General features: G+C 38.7%; 1 long non-coding RNA gene across 1 annotated transcript; it reads right to left on the bottom strand.

Annotated features, from left to right (window-relative positions):
• Positions 1-187: 187 nt before the first annotated feature.
• On the bottom strand, positions 188-16942 carry LOC150080156 (uncharacterized). The gene is made up of 4 exons (XR_016547410.1): positions 16873-16942; positions 2998-3235; positions 422-456; positions 188-234 (listed from the first exon to the last, which is right to left on the bottom strand). It is a non-coding gene; the product is annotated as an uncharacterized LOC150080156 (long non-coding RNA).
• Positions 16943-24446: the final 7504 nt, after the last annotated feature.

Genomic DNA, 24446 nt, shown 5'->3' with positions numbered 1-24446 from the left:
ATACGCAATCCTCAAAGGTTATAACGTTCTAAATATAAAAGCAATGTAAAGTTTTCTAAGCATTCAATTGGATCTTTTGAATTTTTATTTTAAATTTTAATTAATAATTATTTTTAATTTAAATTATTAAATATTTCTGTAATTGATGCTGAAAAGATAATTTAAGATGTGATCTAGGGAGTATGCAATTGCCTTACCGTATTTCTTTTATGGCGCAGGTGTTGTAGTTGTTTTCTAGATAAAAGTAAATAGAAAAGAAAATTATTATTAGTAAAAATCAAAATTACATAATAAAGTTGTTTTTTTAAATATAGAAATATTATTTAAATGTAGTTTGCTTTGAATTTCATAACATACGTATAATCAGTTTTATTTCTGTACTAAGAAGGATTCCTATTAATGTATTCAAGAATCACTTTACCTTAGTTCCTTGTCTTTGTTTTCCACCTCTTTTTGCTGAAAAATTGAACAAGAAATAAGGACAATAATCATAAAATTATTTTTTAAAATTACTACAAGAATTTAATGTATTCTCTAGAGTAATAAAGCGCAATAGATTCAAAGGGAATGAGCTCTTTGGAAGAGTGCTGATATGCTACTTATACATGTATTTTATAATACTATTATCAGCGTTTAGTGAAGTCTATACAGTATACTACAGAACCCGACCCTATACTATGATCACGAGCTAGTTGTGTCAGTGTTGTAATGCCGTTGCCTTGAATAACTGCTTCAGCAAGGCTACGTATGGAATCATCAAAAGTGATACGAGGAACTTTGTGCAGTTCCTGTATCTAAATTGCCCTAAGTTCCAAAATTGTGCTCACCAATACGCCATTGCAGTTCATCCTACAGATACTGAATGAGTGTTATGGTCCGGTGATTGGAATGATCAGGGCAGATGATCGAATTCTTCTTCGTATTCCTAAAAAGACTATTTCACTCATCTGGCGCAGAGGACGGTTGCAGTATCATTTTGAAAGTACCCTGGCCACAGGGGACAAACATGCAATATTGCCAGATATACTTGATACCTAATGATATCATCATGAAATCAAGAATAAAAGAAGAGGCTTTCAGCCCTAAACTCTTTTTATAATATTTTATTGAAAACATGTTAGACCCACAAAAATTTGAAGAAAACTTAAAAGCAGCAATTAATGAGATGTGTGACATTGGTGTTCTCCATAAAATATATTATGTTTTTATTTCCATGCATGGCGAACGACCAAAATATGCTTAAAGAATTTTAACCAGAAAATATCTTAAAATTAGATAAGGATATCTTTTTCATTTTCAAACCTTCTTCCCAAAAAAGCATCTCTCATAAGTTTAAAAGGTGTTAATTTAAATTATCAGCCTTTCCCTTCCCCCCCCCCCCCAAAGAGCATTGAAGATGTTTTTGTAAGAACCCATTTCTTACACTCATCCTAGGGAAATAAATATTATAACATAAGAAAAAAAAATATATATATATATTAAGTAATATTATTTATATAGGACGATTTTCAGCTTAGATTGCAATCGCCCTGTACTGTACAGTTAAGTAGGGGAAAGATTATCGTAACAACGGGGTGGAACTGGACGGAGCACAAAAGTACAATGGGAGCACCGCAAAAGGCAGCTCAAGTCACGATAAACAGAAAGTGGGCAACCCTTTGGAAGAAAAGAACAAGGGAACCGACTGCCCCTTGTGGAGAGGAAGAATTTTAAAGACTAAGAGGGAGAAGGAACACTTGATGTAGCATACACCGTGTGGAAATGGCTAGCCGCTGGATGAAACAGACCGAATCTTTGAGCACTTAATAATTTCAAGGAGCAGTAGAGAAAAAACTGAGTGGACTAAAAGGGGTAAGTGCATCGGAATGATCACATAGAGATATCTAGAAATTTCTATGCGTCCGGAAGTTCATCGAAGCTTCTAGAAATTTCGAGAAGCCGGAAGTTCCCTCAGGAAAGGAAGGGCCAAGAAAACGGAAGAAGTGGGGAAGAGCGAATGAGGAATGAATCAGATGATGAAGAACGAACTATGATCGGACCAGAATAGAAGGGGTGGCTGGCACAAAAAGGAGATGCAACACAAGGAAGGGGGAGTTTTGAAGTTTTTTGAGGGAGTTGTGGGAAAGTTTTGAAGAAGGTGGGAGTTCTTGAATACGAGAGAGTTGGGCGAATCGGTGGAATGTGGTAGTGGGAATTGAAGCAGTTTGTCGCAAAGACAATTCATTAGGCAAATCCTGGGAGAGGTCAGCCGCAACGTGGAAGTGGGAAGGAAATACCCAATGAAAGATGGAAACATATATGCTGGAGCTGAGTGAAAAGGATTAAAAGGTCTCGGTATAGAGAGATAAGGAAGAGATACCCCTGGAGAAATAGAGGTAGGGAGAGAAAGAGACTGATGAGGACCCTGTATAGTCTGGCTTCTTGATAGAGCAATAAGGAGAGACTTGATAAGGTATAAGGTATAAGGTATGTTAGTGTCTAACGGCTCCTGGGATTTCTCCCATCTCCGCGGGTGTACATTGTATCGGGGCCAGAGATTTGAAGTGTGTGGGGGTCATGTGCTGTATATTGTGTTGTGCCCTTTGTTCCTCCGGTCTATTAGCCGCCGAGCCCCTAGTGGGACCCGACGTTGATAATTCTATTATGCACCCCAGTATCGTCGAGCTGATCAGACGCCCAAAGCGGGCCGGAGCAACTGATTAATACCCCGACTAGGAATCGCAGTGCCGTTTGGAGAGATGAGTGAGTTCCTGAAGGAAGGCGAATTCCTGTAGATGAGGAGACATACACGAACTACTATTCCCCCAGAATCTGTAATCTTCTGTGCGGTACACCAGTCAGGTGCTAATGTGGAAGGGGGTGAATTGGGGGTGAAGAGGTGGGTCTGAAAGCTAAAGAGATTTATTAATTGATCAATCGCCAAGAATATATAAGATAAAAATACAAAAAACAAATAAACATAAAAATAAACCCCCCCCCACATTTTATCACTCTTACTTCCATCTTGTATCCTTCCAGTTTCACTGCCTGTCGGAACTTCTTCGGCATCAGGGTTTCCTCCTGATGGAGAGCCACCTGTACCTCTACAGTTCTTTGCTTCAAAAGGAGTACGATTTGAAAGAGACCTCTTCACGATGTCTCCCAAGGGACTGGCCGATACATCCTCTTTCATTTCCAGCGTTATCAGTAATATCATTGCAATGGTCAAGAAGCAAAATAAATGTGGCTGCATGATCTGCAAATATAAGACAAAAAAGAAACATAAAAATCGAAATTTTCTTTAAATGCACCCGTTGTTTTAATGTATTTTGGAAAAGGGAAACAAATATATACAAAAATCAGCCAGTTTATTAAACGATAAGAGTATCAGTGATTGATGATGGTAGCAATTCCTTTCTGCCTAGAAGACCGGATCTTGATGTTCAGGAATCATAATCGAATCCGCAGGACTGGAGATATTCTATTATTATTATTTTTTTTTTATATTACTGTAGTTGTGCCAGGATTCGAACCCTGTCAATGAGCGAATAACTTTTTTTCGCTATGTGACTCTTAGTCATTATTTTAAGCAAATAGATAGTTGATGCTGAGAACCAGATGACTGAAGCGTACAGCGAGGACAATCTATTTCTGTAAGGAATTATAAGTTGCGATTCAAGTAATGCTAGTAATTTCCTGATTTATTGACTGCCACGTTTTGTAAATTCTACTGTAACCCAGCACAGTAAAAATGATTGAACTGTATGAGGGTCCTGTCCTATTTATCCCTTTTAACTTTCATTGTCAGCTTGAATAGAGTGGTGTTTTTTTTGTATGGTGACCCGAAAGGTATTGGAACATATAGTACTTCAGTACTGTGTATGAACTGAAGGGCGGGAAGACAAAAATAAGGAGGCTTAAAAGTAATGACTCTTAATTCATATCTTCACCCCTAGATCGCGCACAAAATTACAACTAAGTCCTAGATGTTGCCAGATAATTTCTAGTTCATACGATCCCAGTAGCGTTTCTGTATGGTTTTTCGCTTACGATTTAAATGAAAGCATCTTTCAATATGAGGTTCAATCAACGTGCTGTTATATATTTGACCTGTGCAAATTCATCGACGATTACTAGCCGTGCACCTCTTGTGGTAATCGCGTTTCCTGACCTTTGGTCATCTACGCTATATACACTATCAGTGTCTGATTTCTTAGCTTCAGATGTCTATTTGAAAAAATGCAAGTATTAATGCTGAGTTTCCATCCCAGCCTCCGGGAGGCAGGTCTCTACTATCTATGACTCGTTTACAAGTTCTGTGCTAAAACGTGCTGTACTAAAAACCATATTGTGCATTGAACACCGTACAAATATATCCTATTTACAAATAAAGAAAGTAATAAATATATTTACAACACTCACTCTGTATATCATAAAAACAACGCAAACAATAAATCAACTTCTCATAAAAGTTTTCCTTCACACACAAACCATATATATATATATATATATGAAGAAATCCCATAAAATTTCAATAATTCTCATTCTACACACAGACTCAAACTCAAACAACTAACGTCGGCCGGATTCAAGGCCATTCATGTTATACTGCTCTTGATATGACACATAGTAATAATGAAATGCAGTTGAAAGGTTAATGATTTAAGCAGGACAATTAAATTTACAAGAATATACTTACGTATTTACAAGGAAGTATAAAAGCTGTTTCAATTATGCATATATATCATATTACACTGAATGACCACCTACCTAATATTATGTTGGGCCACCCTTCGCATGGATAGCAGCCTCTAATCGCGTAGGCATTGACCTCCACAAGATATCCGAAGACGTCCGTAGTGATCTGCAGCCACGTTGTCTGGAGGCTTTCCACATTGTCGGAATAGATCAAGGCTGTGTGTCCATAATTTATTATTATTATTATTATTATTGTTGTTGCTCTTATATTATTTCTCCCTGATTGGAGGGTTCCACTCCGTGACGGGTACTGCTACCAAGTACACAGGGTGGTTGTAATGTCTGGTATTACTGTTGGTCGAGGAAATCTCTGACTATTGTACAGGTGTTTAGGATTGCGACTTTCTGGAGTTCCTTGGAGGCGTTCTCTGAGAAACCTATTGCTGCTAGGCAGAGTCTTTGGTACCATACCGGTGGTTGACACGATGATCGGGATGGTCGATACTTTTTGCATACGCCACATCTCATTGACTTCATGTCTCAGGTTCGTATACTTCCTAATTTTTTTCTCATGGGTTTTCTGCACATTGCTAGTGTTCGGCACCGCTATGTCAATCAGGTCGGTAGTCTTTTCCATCTTGTCCACAAGGGTTATGTCCGGTCTGTTGTGCGGGATGGTCTTATCCTTTATTATGGCCCGATCCCAGTACAACTTGTGGGTTCAGGTCTCTAGTACTACTTGGGGTTCGTGCCTGTAGTATGATACACTTTCTTTCCTCAACTGGTATTTCCTCGCTAGCTTCTGATGTATTATCCTGGCTACCTGGTTGTGTCTATGAGTGTATTCAGTCTGGGTGATCACCTTGAACCCCGCGGTGATATGTTGGATCGTTTCTGACGCCAGGTGGCATCGTCGACATGTGTCATCTGACATTCCGGGCTCCTTTCCGATGTATTTTCTTTATAGTTTCTGGTGTTGATTACCTGGTCTTGGATGGCCAACATGAATCCTTCAGTCTCGCTCGGGGAAGAGCGTCCCGCTTGTGAGCCATGCATTGGAAACAATGGTGTCGATGTGATCTTGATGGAGGTCATTGTAGTGTCTGCGATGGAGTGTCTTATTTGCCCATCTTTGTAACTTCGTTTCTTGTACTGTCTGGGCGGAAGGGGTTTCCTCGCTTAGGTAGAGTGGGGTATACCACTTATCTATCTTCCTTATGGCCTGTTCTCGAAGTAATCCTTCAGGTTAACTATCGCTGTTTTCTGTTGCTCTATCGAGTCTATCACGCCCCTTCCTCCCTCTTTCCGAGCTATCCTTAGTCTCTCCACTGCTGATTTCGGGTGGTGTTGGCGACTCTTGGTCATCATTGTCCTTATCTTTCACATGATAGCTTCTAGCTCGATGTTAGTCCAATCTATGACCCTGAATGTGTATTTTAGTACCGGAGCTGCATAGATGTTTATGGCTTGAACTGTGTTCCCTCAGTTCAATTTTGCTTTCAGCAGGCTTCTGAGTCTCTGATGATATTTTTCGGTCAGGCACTTCTTGATTTCCTTCTGGTCTAACTGCTCAGCCTGCATCATCCCTAGGTATTTGTAGGTCAGCAGCTGGTAAAGAGCCAACTAATTTTCGCTGGTGCAGTGTGTGAGTCTTTCATTTTTCTAGACAAAATTCCATCAGGATGTCCTTGCTGAATTCTTCGGTGATCCAGAGTAGTTACTGGTGTTGCTTCTCGGTTGCCGCGTAGAGCTTGATGTCATCCATGTACATCAGGTGGGTGAGGGTGTACAGGTTCTATTATTATTATTATTATTATTATTATTATTATTTCCACATCGGTGGACACCATTGGAACAACCTGGTTCGTCTAGATGGGTGTACATTATGCAAATTCCAGTTGATTATATCAAAGGCGGATATTGTTGGAATATCAGAGACGTGGTGTCACACAGATATTAGGAATGCAGAGTTGGAATTTGGGGAGTACAATGTGTACAGGAAGGATACACATGATATGAAGGGAGGAGATGTTATTCTGTTAATTAAGAAAAACATAAAATCAAAAAGAAATGCATCCAGTTTATATAGATGAACAATGCAGTGTCGAGTCAGTTTGGTGTGACATAAGCGCTGGGAAAGGAAAAACGAGAGTAGGTGTGTGTTATAGGCCTAATTACTCTAATGAGTATAATGGGCAATTGTGCAGAGAAATAAAGTGGGCCAGTAAATCAGAATGTCTTATAATGGGGAATTTTAACTTCCCAGATATTGAATGGAACTTGAGGTTGGTCACTCCCACACTAGTAAGACTTTTGTGGATTTATTGGATGATTGTTTTCTGCAGGGTAATACTATTGATCTAGTTATCAGTAGTGATCATTTGCAGATAAATGAACCACTAGGTGGCAGTAATCACAGTGTACTGATGTGGGATTTACTTAAAGACATAATTACCATCAGGGGTAAAGGAAAGGGTTTTTGCTTCGGTAAAGGTGAGTACAGTGGTCTCAGACAGTTTTTAAATTCTGTACAGTGGGATCAACTAACAATGTTACCAACAACAAATTCTAAGTGGGAAGCATTCAAGGAATTAATCGTGGAAGCTACTAAAAGTTTCATACCTATTAAGAAATATTGTACAAAGTTTAGGCCTAAATGGTTGTCAAATGAACTAATGAGACTCGTAACAGAGGAGAAAAATGCATGGGATGCATATAAATTATCAAGCGACACAGAAGCCTATGGCAGATATAAGTTATATCTGTAATCAGGTCACAAAGGAGGTTAGGCAGGCGAAGGCAGATTACGAGAAATCCTTGGCAAAAGATGCTAAGAAAAACAGCAAGGATTTCTTTACTTATATAAACTCTAAAACGAAGGGGATGAATCTGATTGGTCCACTTGATATCGATGGTTCGACTGTTGATGATCCCGCTCAGATAGCACGCAAACTGAATGAGTATTTTGCATCGACATTCAAACATTCGACATTCACATCACACATTCACAAAGAGATGTTGGATGACACATTCACAAATGCCAGAAGGTTATCAAATTGTAGCAGGGTGCTTAATGATTTTGTAATAACTGAGAGTAAAGTGGAGGAGAAATAGTTGAAGTTAAACATAAGAAAGGCACCTGGGGTGGATAGGATCTATCCAGTTATATTATTAAAGGAGGCAGGAAAGGAAGTAAGCAAACCCTTAGCCATAATTATGAGAGCATCCTTGGACTCAAGGAAGGTCCTCACGGACTGGAGATGTGCAAATGTATCCCCAATTCACAAACGGGGATCGAAGGATGACACGAGTAATTACAGACCAGTTAGTTTAACTTCTGTTCCGCGTAAAATAATGGAGTCATTGGTTAAAGATGCATTGCAGGATCATCTAAACAAGACTGCAGCAATAATTCAGACACATCATGGGTTTGTTAAGGGAAAGTCTTGTCTGACAAATTTGATAGGATATTATGATGTGGTTACAAAGGAACTGGATGCAAAAAGTAATTTTGATATCATATATTTGGATTTTCAGGAAAGCTTTTGACACTGTTGCGCATGAAAGACTATTGTACAAATTAGAGCAGTGTGGCATTCGAGGCAAATTGCTGCTATCGATAAAGGGATGGTTGAGGGGGAGAAGACAGAGAGTGGTAATCAATGGACGCTGCTCTTCGTGGACTGATGTTGTTAGTGAAGTCCCACAGGGGTCGATGTTGGGTCCACTGTTGTTTTATATATATTTTCAATGATATCGGTAAAGATATATCAGGCTTAGTGTCGAATTTGCAGATGATACAAAGATTGGCAGGGTTGTTAAGGACACTACTGACAGTATGCTGCTGCAACAGGATCTAGAAAAGTTCAGCAGATGGGCTGAGAAGTGACAACTGAAGTTTAACCTTGAGAAATGCAAAGTACTGCATATGGATAGAAGTAACCCCAGAGAAACGTACCAACTGTGTGGTACTACACTTAAGGTGGTAGAAAATGAAAAAGACCTGGGAGTAATTGTGCAGTCCGATATGAAGTTTTCTGAGCAATGCAGACAGGCTGGCAGAGCAGGTCATGGGGTTTTGTCAAATATATATAGGAATTTTGCTTGCAGGGAAAATGAGGTGTTTGTCCCTCTGTATATGGCAATGGTCAGGCCACGTCTTGAGTACTGCATAGAGGTCTGGAGGCCTCATTTTAGGAAGGATGTAGATTTACTTGAGCGTGTACAGAGAAGGGCAACAAGATTGGTGAGGGGAATGAAGGGATCCTCTTACCAAGAGAGGATTAAGTTCTGCAAATTGGAGTGGCTGGAGACTAGGCACCTGCGAGGTGATCTTAGTGAAGTGTATATGGACTTGAATGGGTTGAGCTCGCTGAATTCTAACCTAGGACCACTGTTGTTTTTAATTTTCATAAACGACATTGATGAAGGGATAGAGGGCGTGATGTCTAAATTTGCAGATGATGTTAAAATTGGTAGAGTAGTTAATGATCACTGTCAAGCTGAGCTTCTTCAGAGAGACCTAGATAGACTTCAAGAATGGTCAGAAAAATGGCAGCTGTGCTTTAATCCAACAAAGTGTAAGGTATTACACCTGGGAAACAGTAATCCCAAAATAACTTATTCACTTGGTGGAGTTCAACTAAACCCAGTACTGGAGGAAAGGGACTTGGGTGTTACGATACGGTCGGACATGAAATTCTCTGAGCATTGTAAACAGGTTGCAAGGAAGGCCCATGGTGTCCTATCGATGATCTATCGAACTTTTGCAAGTAGAGATAGGGACGTGATAATCCCATTATATAAGGCCTATGTTAGACCACACTTGGAATACTGTGTTCAAGTATGGAGACCGCACCTAAAGAAAGACATCGAGCTTCTTGAAAGGGTGCAAAGAAGGGTAACTCGCCTGGTGAGATCGGCAAAAGGGCGTCCTTATGAAGAAAGACTTCGAATATGTGGGTTGCAGAGTTTGGAAACTAGACACCTTAGAGGAGATTTGATTGAGGTGTTTAAGGCTCTGAGAGGCATCAGTAAACTGAATGAGGACAAAATTTTCAAGATTATAAATGATGCTAGAACTAGGGGACATAAATTCAAGTTACGCGGGGAAATGTTTAGATTGGACTGCAGGAAGTTTTATTTTAGCCAGCGAGTTATAAATTACTGGAATAAGTACCAAATACGGAGGATGCGGAAAGGTTAAGGAATGACCACCGCATATCCTGGAGCAATATGGCCTTAGTTGCTAATGCTCCTAAAAAAAAAAAACCAAACAAACAAACTGGAATAAGTTGCCTTCATGGGTGGTAGAGGCCGACAGTTTGGGGAAATTCAAAGGTCATCTGGATAGTACTTTCGGGTAAGGGAAGCGCATAGGATGATAGGATTAATTTCCTTTTTATTTAATTTTTAATTTCATTTTATTATTTTTATTTCTTTATTAATTATTATTATTTATTTATTTAATTTTTGTTTTTATCATTGTTTTGTTCGGATTTTTTTTTTTTTTTTTTGGCTGGTGCAGCATAAGCCATAGGCTTTCTTGCACCATACGGCCGTTACTAATACTAATACTAATACTAATAAGAAGAATTCTGATGGTTTTCTTCCACTTGTTCAGATTACGAACTTAAGGAGGCATAAATTAAAATTAAGGAAAGACAGAGGTAGAATAGATGTGCGGAAATTTGCCTTTAGCCAGCGGGTGGTTAATTGCCGGAACAAACTTCCATGTGTCATTGTGGAAGTTGATAGGTTGAATAAATTTAAGGAGGAACTGGAAAAACATTTAGAGAGAATTGTTTTTTTTTTTTGACTAATGTTGCATAAGCTCATACACTTGCTTTCTTGCATCACATGTCACTACTACTACTACTACTATTGGAATTGCAAGAGATCAAAACATATTGAAAATAAAAATCAATAAATAAAATAATAATAAAATAAATAAATAACAAACAATAAAAAACACAACGGTTAATCTAGGGAAGCCTTTGTAGGGAATTCTTTTCACATAATACTTATTGTTCGTGTTTCTATAGTTCTTTCACTACGTTCTGTCTATAGCGCTTCGAGCTGCAGAAAGATGAGGCATCGATTCCCAGGGTGTTATATATTCCAAACGTATTCATTGGAAACACTGACCTAAGGTACTGCACGTTTTCTAGAGAAGATTGTAGACAAGGTGTTGAACTGCAATGTGTTCGTTCTGAGGTCCGAGGGTTTGCAGAAACATTCCAGATCTTGCGAATCCATTTGGCTGCACAGAAGTTGTGCCAAGGTGTGCAGTTTCTTCTCTTTGACGATGGTTTCCCAGGGTTTCATGCCAAGGTTTGCATAGAGCACGCTCCTAGAGATGGTGAAAGGGTAGCCCATCTCCCTGTTTAGCCATCTCAGGAGCCAATATTCTATCTCCAGAAATCTCTTTAGTTGAGTAGAGGAGACTCCTGACTAGAGTACCGAAGCGTAGAGCGGTACGGGAGTTAAATTTCTTCGGACGTATTCCAAAGGGAACTCGCGAGGGCTAAGACCGAACAACTCCTGACACATTGCCCAGAGCCCCGCAAGAGTTTTTAGCCTGGCCACCTTGAGGTGGTCTTTGAAAGTAAGCCCGTCATCCCACTTCAATCCCCAAATCCGTGTGGGAGTGAACCTTTTTAATGGCGGTCCCATTTATTGTGAGCATAATTTCATTAATAATCCTCCTTTTTTGTGAAGGCCATCTGAGCTGCTTTCTGAGGATTCAGTTTAAGTCCCGGACGTCCTAAATAATCCTGGACTTCAAACAGTATGAAAATCAGATACTATCTGATTTTCCTAGGCGACTGCCTCAGCTTATACGTCTGAGTGTGCAGCGCATCGTCATTTGGGACATCGCTCTTGCATTCCCAATATTATATTGCCATAACTATTGCATAGTGGCCTGCCGTTGAGTCCTTATAACGGGACGAATTTTTATTAGCCTTTTTCACAATATGGCTCAGTTAGTCGATCTCAGGCGAGAGTAGCATGGTTCTTTCTCCCGAAAACTCTGGTTTTTCGTCCAGCAAACAGAAAATCGACCACAGAACACTCAATTTAGAGACAACATACACGGAGCAATATGGCCTTAGTTGCTGATGCTCCTAAAAACCAATTACAACAACAACGTTGAACCCATACAACGCGATGCACCCTTCGCTGATCGAGAACATCCACCTTGCGTAATCCTTTACAGTTCTGTCGGTGGAAGGTCGTTTGACACCATTCTTTGTACACCTTAACCACAGTGGCCCATGAGCAACCCACAAGCCATGCCGCCAAATTATTTCCGATATGGAAGCACCCGTTGTAGAGCTCCCATAATCATACCCTTTTGAAACTACGCGATATCTTTACTACGTCCCACAATTGCTACTTTATCACTTTGACTTGCATGATCAGATGTAAATTATCATTGCTCTAACGTACGAAGCTGCTCAGCTTTTTATACTGCGAGCTTTGCGGCATAATGCATTACGGATGGGATCATACTTCAATGATCATGAGTGCATATATAAAAGCTATTTACGTGAATAACAGAAAACATACATTTTGCTGTGATTCGGAACAACAGAGTTTTAATTAAAACAATTAAATTAACCACACATTTTCTAGTCACCAGGGCGATATCCTGGCTTAAAGAAGTCTACGAATCGTCTGAGTGAATCCCTTAAGGTTTGCAGACAGGTCCACCTTGAGTCCATTAACACAGGATGCTGATCACAGCAGAAAACTGTACTGATGGATGTCGAGTTGGGATCTGTGAATATAGAAGGTGAGCTGCTTCTTGTGCCAGATGCTGGAATGTGAAGAGAGACTGAAGGAGGTCAGGTGCGAGATTCATCCGGCGAAATGTTTTTGTTGGAGCCTTGCCAATTTCAAGCGGCTGTAATCCAAAGTGACTGCAAAGCTGTTTGTGAAATATTCTCTGAGAAAACATTGGCCCTATTTTTGAACTTGTTCCAGTTGATGTTTTAGGTGACTATTGTACGGATTCTAGAGTGGTGACACGAATTCAGTGATAAGCAGTACAAGGATATTGATAGAAGAACCAAGAAACGCGGATCCCTATACATGTATCTCTGCGTCTTATTAAACCCGACTTGTTTCCTTGCTTGGCGAATTATATTACTGATGCGATGATCATACTTGCAGAGTTTAAAAATGAAAGCCCTAGATCTCTGACCTCTGAAAGCATTACAATATCTGAGCTCTCAATCGTACGGAGGTGATTGGAAAACTTTTAGTCCAATTCAACAAAGGCTTTCGTGAAAGACGATATTGCCAATCTTCTGTGTGAGCACAGAAATTTTCAGGTATGTAACTATACTCTTCTCCTTTACAGAGGGCGTTGAAATGCTGGATGAAGATAGCAACTGTTGAGACAATCCTGCACCGTACAGTCATCGAGTACCTTCATTTAAAGGGAATGTCACGGAAAGATATTCAAAAAACTATTTATTAGGGTTACACGAAAAGTTATTTCACATACCCATGTGTATTGTGTCGTAAATTGCGTGTGTTCTATGGTCGATTTGTCTGCTTTGTTGGACGAAAAACCCCATGTCCCGGAAAAAAACTTTGCTGTCTACGCCTAACTCAGCCACGAAATGGAAAAAGGCCATTAAAGTTCCTCGCGTCATCGACGGAATTTGAACCCGGACCTTTTCCATCCGGTGTGGGGAGGACGATGATGATACCACTGTGCTACTCGCGCAGACATACGACGAGACAGCGTTGAAGATGCACCCCGCAGTGGGAGGCCTGTTACCGTGTCGCCACCTGCAAATGTGGATTCCATTCATGACCCGATCATGCAAAACCCCAGAATAACATTGATGCATTGAGGTAACATTCAACATCTCCCATGAACGAGCTCACGACATTGTAGTGAATGTTTTAGGAATAAAGATTTCTTCAAGGTGGATCCGTAAAGCATTGATTGCAGATCAGAAGAGGTAAAGAGTGAATTGTTGTCATGAGATTGTGCAACATTTTGAAGTTCAGTTTTTGACACTCTTGAATCTGAAGATGTGCTAGAAATTGGACGAAATAGTCAACTTTCATCAAGACAATGCACCAGTGCACACAGCGTTTGTGACTCAAGCAGCACTGCATGACTATGACTTCGAACTACTACAGCATCCGTCCTATTCACGAATTTGGCTCCTCCATCGGACTATTTTCTATTTTCTCAAAAAGGAGTTGAAAAAACAGAAATTCGACAGTGACAATGGTGTGATAGATGCAGTCAACAACTGGTTTGAATAAAAATCTGAATTTTATTTGAGCGGGTTACGAAAGTTAGGGGATCATGTCAGAAATATGAATCGGCTGCAAAGTACCAAAGAATTGTTAGTAAAAGTGAAACTTTCTGCTTTAAGAACAATAATAATTTGGTATGCTGTTGACAGGAAAAATATACCTTCTCTAACAGATATGTAAGTTATATATGGAATTATTAGTGAATTGTAAATATATGATTTGTATAATGTATGTACAGAATCATTAATGTGTAAATACTGTATATATTAAACATAAAATTTGTATATAATATTTCGGGACGAGATTACGTGTTCAGTATATGCAACCCACTGCACGTAGTATCTCATATCCTGATATGTACTTAGCACCCTCCTCGCACTTTGCCGTCCCCGGGTGGTTTATGTCAACTAGGGACTATGTTGAAAAATAAATCGGTTTCCACAACTTTACAGCACTCCTCTGAGAGGCTAGAAACTTGTAAACCTCTCTTCGTATACTTGAAGGCGAAGTGGTCCTTCTTTCTAGGACCAACGAATGAGAAGATGTAGCATTTTCTGCATCTTCTCATTCGTTGCTAGCGTTTATTGTAAGACCACTGTCAATGGCCCAACAAGCAAAGGAATTAAGAGCTTTTTGAAGGTAATTAACATCAGAAATATTGTTTACAAGCCTGAAAATTTTAACAACTTCTGCGTAGATCGAAAGTTTAACTTCACTGTTGTCAGTTCGTAGCACACGCTTCTTGATTAGACTGGGGTACGAGTCCGTGACCACCAAATACGGAGGATGCGGAAAGGTCAGGGAATGACCACCGCATATCCCCTGAGCAATATGGCCTTAGTTGCTAATGCTCTTTAAAAAAACCAAAAAAAAAAACAAACAAATAGCAAATATTGTCAGTTGCGTTGGTAAGGTCGTTCATAAAGATATTATAGAGAAAGGAACCAAGGAAAGAACCTTGTAGGACCCAACTTTGAGGAGAAAAGGACTTCCTTGGACGATGACAAGTTACTCCTTTTCCTGAGGTAACTTGTGATCCATGAGTGCAGAGGCTCGCGCATTCCATAGTGTGCAAGTTTGGCATCAAACTGGCACACTATGGAATGCGCACACAAACTTGCAGGTGACGCGTAACTCGATCAAAGGCTTTGGCAAGGTCCACGTAAACAATGTCAACATGATTGTCACTCTCAACTAGTTCAATGACAAAGTTCCAGAGACAGCTGAGGGGTTTGATCCTAAATATACGTGATATGAATTCAGTGTATGTGTGTGTGTGTGAGATGTAAACGGGTACAAAAAGTTGAAAGATGTAGGTGAAAGTTAGTATCGAAAATTTAAGGTGATTATGGGACAGTAGAGCTCCAACTTTTGAGGATTATTGTTCTTGGGAATGGGATGATGTAAGCTTATTTAAAAAGATTTGAATAAGTGTTTGATTTAAGAGATAGATTAATGATGCTCGTTATAATTACAAAGTTAGGATGATGGAGTACAGTAAGTCGTTTGGTTTCTTAATTTATACAAAGTTCGACAGTTTAACGAAAACCAGATACCAGAACGAAAAAAGAAAAAATCTTCCCTGAATATTTTTAAAAGTATTCGATGACCAATAAACTTGCAGATTTTTGGAATAAAAATAAAATATACATTGAAGCCACTTTATTAGCTACATCAACCTAATTCTACAAAAGCCCTCAGAACAGCCTGCATTCGTTATGGTGTGGGCTGAAAGGTGTCGAAGGTCCCTTACAGGGATAAGGGACCATGCCTACCCCGCTTTACACAGTTCTTGAAAATCAGATGGTTATAGATTCGGAGGAGTTCGTTTCACCTTATCCCAAAGGAGCTTAACTAGACATATCTATAGATTGAGGAAGTCACCGTAGTAGTCTGAATCTGATCTCTTGTTTCATGGTACCATTTCTGTCTTTGCGACGTGGCGTACTGTCCTGTTTAATGAAACCATTCGTAGATGGATACACTGCAGGCATGAAGGGATGCACGTCGTCCGAAATAATTTACAGATAACTGGTATCAAGGTCTGCTGAACGCATAACTGGTGTGTATGGGAGAAAAAAATTCATGCTACTGTCGCTTAAGAGCGACTAATTCTGCCATGTTATGAAAAAAAAAAAAAAAAAAAAAAAATTCCTCACAGAAGAGACCCAGGCCTTTTCCACCAAGTGATGGAGGCGATGATTATAACTACTTGTTAGGCATCGACTGACTTAACTTCATTTGTGCTTTCGAAGTATATCAATGGATAATTACTACCTGCAATGTCTTCCACATGGTTTTATCAAAATATTAATTTTGAGAAAACTGCACGAACTTATGGTGACCGCGTCGCGAACTGTGGTCACCTACTAATTGCCTTTGGCAGCTATGCACTTGCCAGATCACTTACGGGTCATATTTCTTTTTTTTTTCAATGGGTTATGTTTCGTAGGGGCATATTTCTTTTTCAATGCCTTCAGTACCGTCAAATTCGGCTGTTTGTACGTTGCGTGTGCACAGTATGGTCAGTTTAGCTAAGTTTTCAGGAGGAAATAAAGAATACAGGACAGTATTTAGCAATCAAGTGGGCTCTAACCACGGCCAATTTAAAGGCATGTATTACTGTATCCTCGCGTTCGATCAATCGGTTACGGGGTCTAGTTATTGTTCGTTTTCAAGTTGTAGGTGCATTTTAAATGTCTTCGCTAGGTGCAGTAAAAGAAAAAAAAAAAATGGAAAAAGACTGGAGTGACTTTGCGAAGAGCTTCTACTCGGCAAAACAGGCAAACAAATGTTTAAAACGCAAAAATATCACATACACGGAAAGTTACTATTATCAAAAAACGATAGAGTTATACTATCAGTTATGAAATCTGTTAAAGCAAAACAGAATAAAATGTAACTTACGAAGTAACTGAATCTAATACTTCAGATCAAACGTATGTACATCTATGGGAACTTGCAAAAGTATGTAGAATATGTCAGAAAAAGATGCTGTTTTATATATATATGAAATGATGAATAGTGATTTCCTGAATAAATGAAGATGAAAAAATTTCCCAACTGATGTGTTTGTTCAGATTATGTTATGACGTAGCTCAGGTGATAGTGAAAGAGTCACGTGAATGTCTGAAAAGGTTTCTCTGTAAGTATAATCACTCTTCACTGTAAGAGGCCATCTTAATATTAATAGGCTCGTACGTGTACATTGCGCACGCATTCTCGCGTATGTATGTATATTCTCTGCGTTATACGTGCATAGCCTTGAATTTCAGAGAATATTGGAGTGAGAGTAAATTCCTTCCTGGTTAGAACAGCTTTTGTTTACTTTTTTCCTATTTAGCTTTCTATTTCTATTCTATAGATAAGAATCGGCATTTTTAAAAATTCTATCGATTTTTTTGTGCATTTGAAAGATTCGAAGAAATACCAAAATTTATTGTACGCAATGCACGCGTTTAAAACAAAAGATTTTTGTATTTGCAGCAAATTATTATTTGTTTAAAAATAATAATAATAAAAATCTACGTTTGGAAGATGGATTTCCTCCACTTGCATGAGTCGTTTAAATATTAGCATGTTACAAAAAGGGAGCTGAGGATGTAGTAATTTCTGCGAAAGGGGAGCTTCTTTGTGAACAAAGGATTCTATTCAATTGTATTCTCCTAAAGGATAAATTTTAAAGTTCTTAGAAATTCATTATTGAAGCTCTACATTTCTATTCACCAAAAGAGCATGTACAGTTTTCCTTTCCGAGCCTAGATTAATCTGACCAAAAAGTATATTATATATCTAATAGCAATGGCGGATTATGATTATTAAAGTGTTAGCCACGTCCCCAAGAGGATGGAGAAGAAATTTCGGCCATTGTTCAGGCCAATTCACACGAACAACAACAATAAAAAATTTTAAAACATATTTTTTACGTCATTCTATTTATAAAATTAGCCGGGAATCTCTTTAAATATTATTCATAAACATATCAACATTGCCAGCGGTTAATAGAAACATCTCAGTAATTATTCATACCGTATCAGTTTTTTTGTTCTTCATTTCAGAAGTACTGTAATTATATTATCGAGAAGTCAACACAGGAGGATAATGTGTTCTCAGCACACGGATTGTAACCATAATGGAGAGAAATTCTATAGGCGGTTTAAGCCAACACTTCGTTGATGAGGAGTGGAATTGGAATTGTAGTGTGCATGCGTCGCAGAATAGCTAATGAATGACCTTGATCCCCTTAGGAAATTCTCTAAACTGTAACAGTAATACCCAGTTTGTCCTTTTAAGCGCATACAATATCCTGCTGCGTGGTTCTTCTAATTGCTTCCGAACTAACCGCTCATAAAAGCCAGTGTAAGCTTATCTGAAATCTATAACAATGGCTGTGTTGGGCAGTCCTGTAATTTAAACGAGGATATAAGAAAACCATAAGAAGGAAATGTAGGTGGAAGTATGAATGGACATCCTGGATTTCTGCGAAAAATATTTCACATCAATACCAACGAGCCTGACGAAGAGAAACGGTGACGTCTAGAAACGTTACCAAACTGTTTAAGTGTTTCTGTTGAGATGCATTCAATTCAACAGCAATCTTTTCAATAAAACAACTTAAGCTCTTACGTAGTAAATGGGTGTCGCTTAAAAAATGTTGAATTATTATTTAAAAAATTACAAATTTAATAAATTTTTCAATCTATTGTTAAAAGATCATTTGAATTGTGCTTGTATTACACAATTAGCGTAATATAAGCACAATTCAAAATACTAAATACATTCTCAAAACTTAAGGTTAAAGTTCGCCTCCTGTCAGGGGAAGCAATACCACTATAGAAGCGCGCCATACTACTGCCGGGTTAAGAATTAATTTGTCTAGTCTGTCACATAGTTTTTATATAGTCTGAATTTCTTATGGGAAGGTTCAGCTGAAGTTAAATTTTCTGCTCAAGTAAGATGGCTGTTCATCCACTATATCCCCCCCCCCCCAGTTAGAAAACCAAATCATCCCCCAATTTAAAAGAAATATAGGAGATATTTCAATCACTGGACATGCGGAAGAGGATCAGAAAATTGACTCCAACAGTGCCTTCACTGGATTTACTGATCGTCTCATATTCAGGTATTCATGTTATTACCTCCGAGGTAACAGCTTGAATACCTGGTAAGCCACTTTTTTAATGCAACCTGGGAACTCTTTGATCATGCTTCATATATTTCATTCTTTTTTCAAACTATATATGTACTCAGTTGATTATGAAGTTCTGTTTGAAGTAGTTTTTGTAAAATAATAAGAGGAGTTTCCTTCAATATAGTACGTAGAACACATTTGTATGATACTCTCCAGAAATTAAAACGAAAAAATCGAAAACTTACATTAGAGTAAAAAATAAATAATTAAAAACCAATTTAACACAATTCAAATCAATTTAACACAATTAAAAACTTAACGCAATTAAAAATTAAAAAGAATCTAACGAAAATATTCAAAACGATTTTCCTTCCTGAAGCTGACAATGCTTTTCGACCGTATGTCGTGATCACAGGAATGAAAATTATCGAATAGGGTTAAATCTGAAACTTAAATAGTGATTATTTGTCTTCGCGCATGCGCGTAAAGGTCCACGCATCGGAGATCAAATATGGCCGCCGAACATTAACAGAATTCTCGTGTAATTTAATTTCTACGGTTTCTGCAATTAATAGTCGCGTATAATTACGTTGAACATGTAGTATTTTGGCCTCGTTAAATAAAAAAGTATGTTTTTCATTAATGGCATGAAAGGCTAATGCTGAAGCTGCTGAACGAGAAGCACAAACTGAGGCTTCACGTTGATTTACACGAATATTCAGAGAAAATCGCGTCGAACCTTGGTAAGACGAGTCGCAATCACTGCAAGAAATCTTGTATACCAATCATTAATTTGTGTTGCGAACGCGGAGAGAACCAAGCGATTGTTCAGTATAGTGTGTAATTTCCCTATTGGTCTGGCCACATTTTTAAATTCGGTATCTTTAAAGAATCTGTTAAGCTGTTTGTGCCACTGTTCAACATATGGGACAGAAATAAAGTATTTTTTGATATTACTATTGTTGGTTGGTGTAGTATTTTATATCTTATCCTTAGCCTGTACCCTAATTCGGTGTATTGTGGCAAGGGGTAATCCCTGTTTAAGAATCTGCTGGTTAATATTTGTATTTCTGAGTCCAAAGCAGATTCCGTCGTTGAATATTTGTAGGCATTTAGAAATTGATTAAAGATAATCGATCTTTTGTTGGTGAACTGGTGATAGCTATTATAATGTAGAAGCATGCCGGTGTTTGTAGGTTTTCGACAGATGCTAAATTGGATTTTATTCAGGTCCCGAGTAAGCGTGAAATTTAGAAAGTTTAATGACTTTGTATCCGTATCCTCCCTTTCCAATGTAAATTTCAGTCTAGAATGAATATTATTAAACTAATGTAAAATGTCTTGGATGGTACTACTATCAGTAATAACTAGACATCGTCTAAATACCTCCCATCGTATGTGATACGGAGTCGAAAAGGTGTCAAATGTATATGCTCAATCGTTGAGAGATAGATCTCTGACATTAAGCCGCACAAGCTCAAACCCATTGACATTCCAAAAATTTGTTTGTACACCGTGTCTCGAAAGGTGATATAGTGGGCCTCAACTAACAGATTAATTAAGTGAAAATTTCCTTAATAGGTAGTTTCGTATAACTAATCGGTGTCGAGTTTTTATTTAACATATCTCAAATAATATCTAATGTGTATTCAACGTTTACATTCGTATATAACGAGGTAACATCTAGAGAGAATAAATTATTATTGTCGCCAAGTCTACAGCCTTTAAGATTATTAAATAATGTATCGTAGTTCTTAATCCCAAATTGTATTACCTGTCTAAAGGGTTTTATAATGTTATATACATGTGTGGCTAAAGATGAAAATGCCGAGTTCCTGTAGGAAACAACAGGCTGAATAAGAAATCCAGTCTTGTGTAATTTTACGTGACCGAAAAGTGCAGGAATATTGTATGTTCTGGCCTTCAATTCCTTTAACTGGGCCATAGTAATGTAGTCGTTTTGTCGATACGTTTTATTGTATTGATTGACAAAATTGGTAAACAGTGCCGGGTCTACTTCAAGATAATTCGTAAACAGTGCCGGGTCTACTACCACACTTCAAGATGTGGGACCAACTGATGATGTTACTAACAGCAAATTCAAAATGGGAAGCATTCAAAGAACTTATCTTGGAAGCCACTAGGCTTTACATACCAACTAAGAAATATTGTTCAAGGTTTAGGCCTAAATGGATGTCAGATGAACTAATGAGACATATGACAGAGAAGGAAAATGCATGGGATACATACAAATTAACATGTGCCACAGAAGCCTATGATAGATATAAGTTGATCTGTAACCAAGTTACAAAAGTGGTTAGGCACGCAAAGGCACATTACGAGAAATCTTTGGCAAAGGATGCAAAGAAAAACAGCAAAGAGTTCTTTACTTATGTAAACTCTAGAAGGAAGGAAGGGGATGAATCAGATTGGTCCACTTGATATCGATGGTTCAACTGTTGATGATCCTGATCAGGTAGCTAACAAGCTAAATGAATATTTTGCATCGACATTCACACACGAGGAGATATTCAGCGAGGGGAATGCCAGAGGTGTTTTCAACTCTGGCAGTAAGTTAGATAATCTTGTAATAACTGAGAGGAAAGTGGAGGAGAAATTGTTGAAGATAAACACAAGAAAGGCACCCTGGGGTGGATGGGATTTATCCAGTTATATTAAAGGAAGCAGCAAAGGAAGTAAGCAAACACTTAGCCATAATTATGAGAGCTTCCTTGGACTCAGGGGAGGTACCCATAGACAGGATATGTGCAAATGTGACTCCAATTCACAAAGGAGGATCAAAGACTGACACAAGTAATTATAGACCTGTGAGTTTAACCTCTGTTCCAGGAAAATTAATGGAGGCACTGGTTAAAGAAGCACTGTAGAACCATCTAGACAAGACTTCATTATAGCTGAAACACGGCATGGGTTTGTTAAGGGAAAGTCTTGACTGACCAATTTGATTGGATACTATGATGCAGTCACAAAAGAACTGGATGCAGGGAATAACTTTGATATTATAAATTTGGATCTTAGAAAGGCTTTTGATACTGTTGCACATGGAAGACTGCTGCACAAATTGGAGCAGTGTGGCATTGGAGGCAAATTGCTGCTTTGGATAAAGGAGTGGTTGAGGAGGAGAAGACAGAGAGTGGTAATCAATGGACACTACTCATCGTGGACTAATGTTATTAGTGGAGTCCCTCAGGGTTCAGGGTTTGGTTCATTATTGTTTTCTGTATTTATAAATGATATTGATGATGGTATATCAAGCTTAATGTCCAAGTTTGCAGACGATACAAAGGTTGGCAGGGTTGTTAAGGACACTAATGACGCTGTGCTGCTGCAACAGGATCTGGAAAGGTTGAGCAGATGGGCTGAGAGGTGGCAAATGAAGTTTAACATTGGCAGATGTAAAGTACTACATATGGGAAACAGCAACCCCCAGAGCAACGTATCAGCTCTGTGATACTACCCTGACAGTGGTAGAGAATGAAATGGACCTGGGGGTAATTGTGCAGGCAGATATGAATTTCTCTGAGCAGTGTAGATGGGCTGCAAGAGTAGCTCATAGTGTCTTATCAATGATATACAGGAATTTTTCTAGCAGGGATAAGGAGGTGATTATTCCCTTGTATAAGGCAATGGTCAGGCCACACCTTGAGTACTGTATACAGGTCTGGAGGCCTCATTTCAAGAAGGATGTAGAGCTGCTGGAACGAGTACAGAGAAGGGCAACAAGGTTAGTGAATGGAACAAAGGGTTTCTCTTACGAAGGAAGGTTTAAGTTTTGCAAATTACAGTGTCTGGAGACTAGGCACCAGCGAGGTGATCTGATAGAGGTATATAAAGCCTTGAATGGTTTGAACATGCTCAATGCTGATGGGATTCTCCCTCTTGCTCAGAATAATCACCTGAGAGGGCATAAGTTCAAATTGAGGAAGGACTGATGTAGGATAGATGTCCGGAAGTTTGCCTTTAGCCAGCGGGTGGTTGGTTGGTGGAACAGACTTCCATCCCTTGTTGTGGAAGTTGATAGCCTAAATAAATTTAAGGCTCAGCTGGACAGGTATTTCGAACGAACGGAGGGATGAAGTGGAAGGTTATTTTATTTATTTATTTTTTTGCTGATGCTGCATAAGCTTGCTTTCTTGCATCATATGCCTCTACTAATGCTAAAGCTAAAAATCCAGTTAGCAGCTTTGAACACGTATGGCTCCCACTAGCCTCGTTACCAGATTATAACAAGCACATAAAGCAATTTACATTGGAGAGGGTAAACAAGCAGAATTTGGATATGAACCACAAAAAATCTGAACGGCAGAGATTCGATTGTACTCCATGAAATACAGCATGGTGTGAAATTTCAGCTTGTGCTATCAGACTAAATTTTCTCAATCCTAGGGCAAAAATTCGCTGTTATGTACATCTCGTTGATGAAAAATCTCTTTCATTCTTCCAAGACACGAATATCATTTTTTTTTTTTTTTTTTTTTTTTTTTCAGCACACACTTGATTTTCAAAAAGCTGAAGAACAGACATTTCTAAGCAGGAGGGTTTTTGGGCCCAAACAGAAAGCTTTATGAAAAAAAGCAAGGGCTTTCCAAAAATACAGGGGATTTCTGTAAAATCTACACTGCAATAAAAACTAAATTCCATTGGCAAAATACAGTTTATTAGCATTAGTAGAGGCATATGATGCAAGAAAACAAGCTTATACAGCATCAGCCAAAAATAAGAAAAAACCATCCCACTTCACTGATCAATTCGTCCGAAATGTTTGTCTAGTTCTGACTTGAATTTATTTAAGCTATCAACTTCCACAACAAAAGAGATAAGTTTGTTCCAGCAATCAATTACCCGCTGTCTAAAGGAAATTTTCAGCACATCTATTCTGTAACTGTCTTTCGTCGGTCTGAATCTATAACCCTCAGGGGGTATAGATTCAAACTGAGGAAAAACAGTTGAATCTGAGCAAGAGGAAGAATCCCATCAACATTAAGCCTGCTCAATCCATTCAAGGCCTTATACACTTCAATCAGATCGCCCAGCTGGTGCCTAGTCTCCAAAAGCTGCAATTTGCAGAACTTAAGCTTTCCTTCATAAGAACACACCTTTGTTCCCTTCATCAACCTTGTTGCCCTTCTCTGCACTTGATCCAGCAACTCTACATCCTTCCTCAAATGATGCTTCCAGATCTGTTCGCAGTACTCAAGGTGTGGCCTAACCATTGCCTTATACAAGGGGATAATCACCTCCTCATCCCTGCTCGCAAGATTCCTGTATATCATTGACAAGACCCCATGACCTATCTGACTGCATCACTTTTATTTCTCAAAGAGACCAT

This window comes from Mastigoproctus giganteus, chromosome 9 (genome assembly GCF_048544385.1).
Source record: "Mastigoproctus giganteus isolate SK-2022 chromosome 9, ASM4854438v1, whole genome shotgun sequence".
Classification (NCBI taxonomy): Eukaryota; Metazoa; Arthropoda; class Arachnida; order Uropygi; family Thelyphonidae; genus Mastigoproctus; species Mastigoproctus giganteus.
This window is presented reverse-complemented; position numbering and strand designations above follow the sequence as displayed.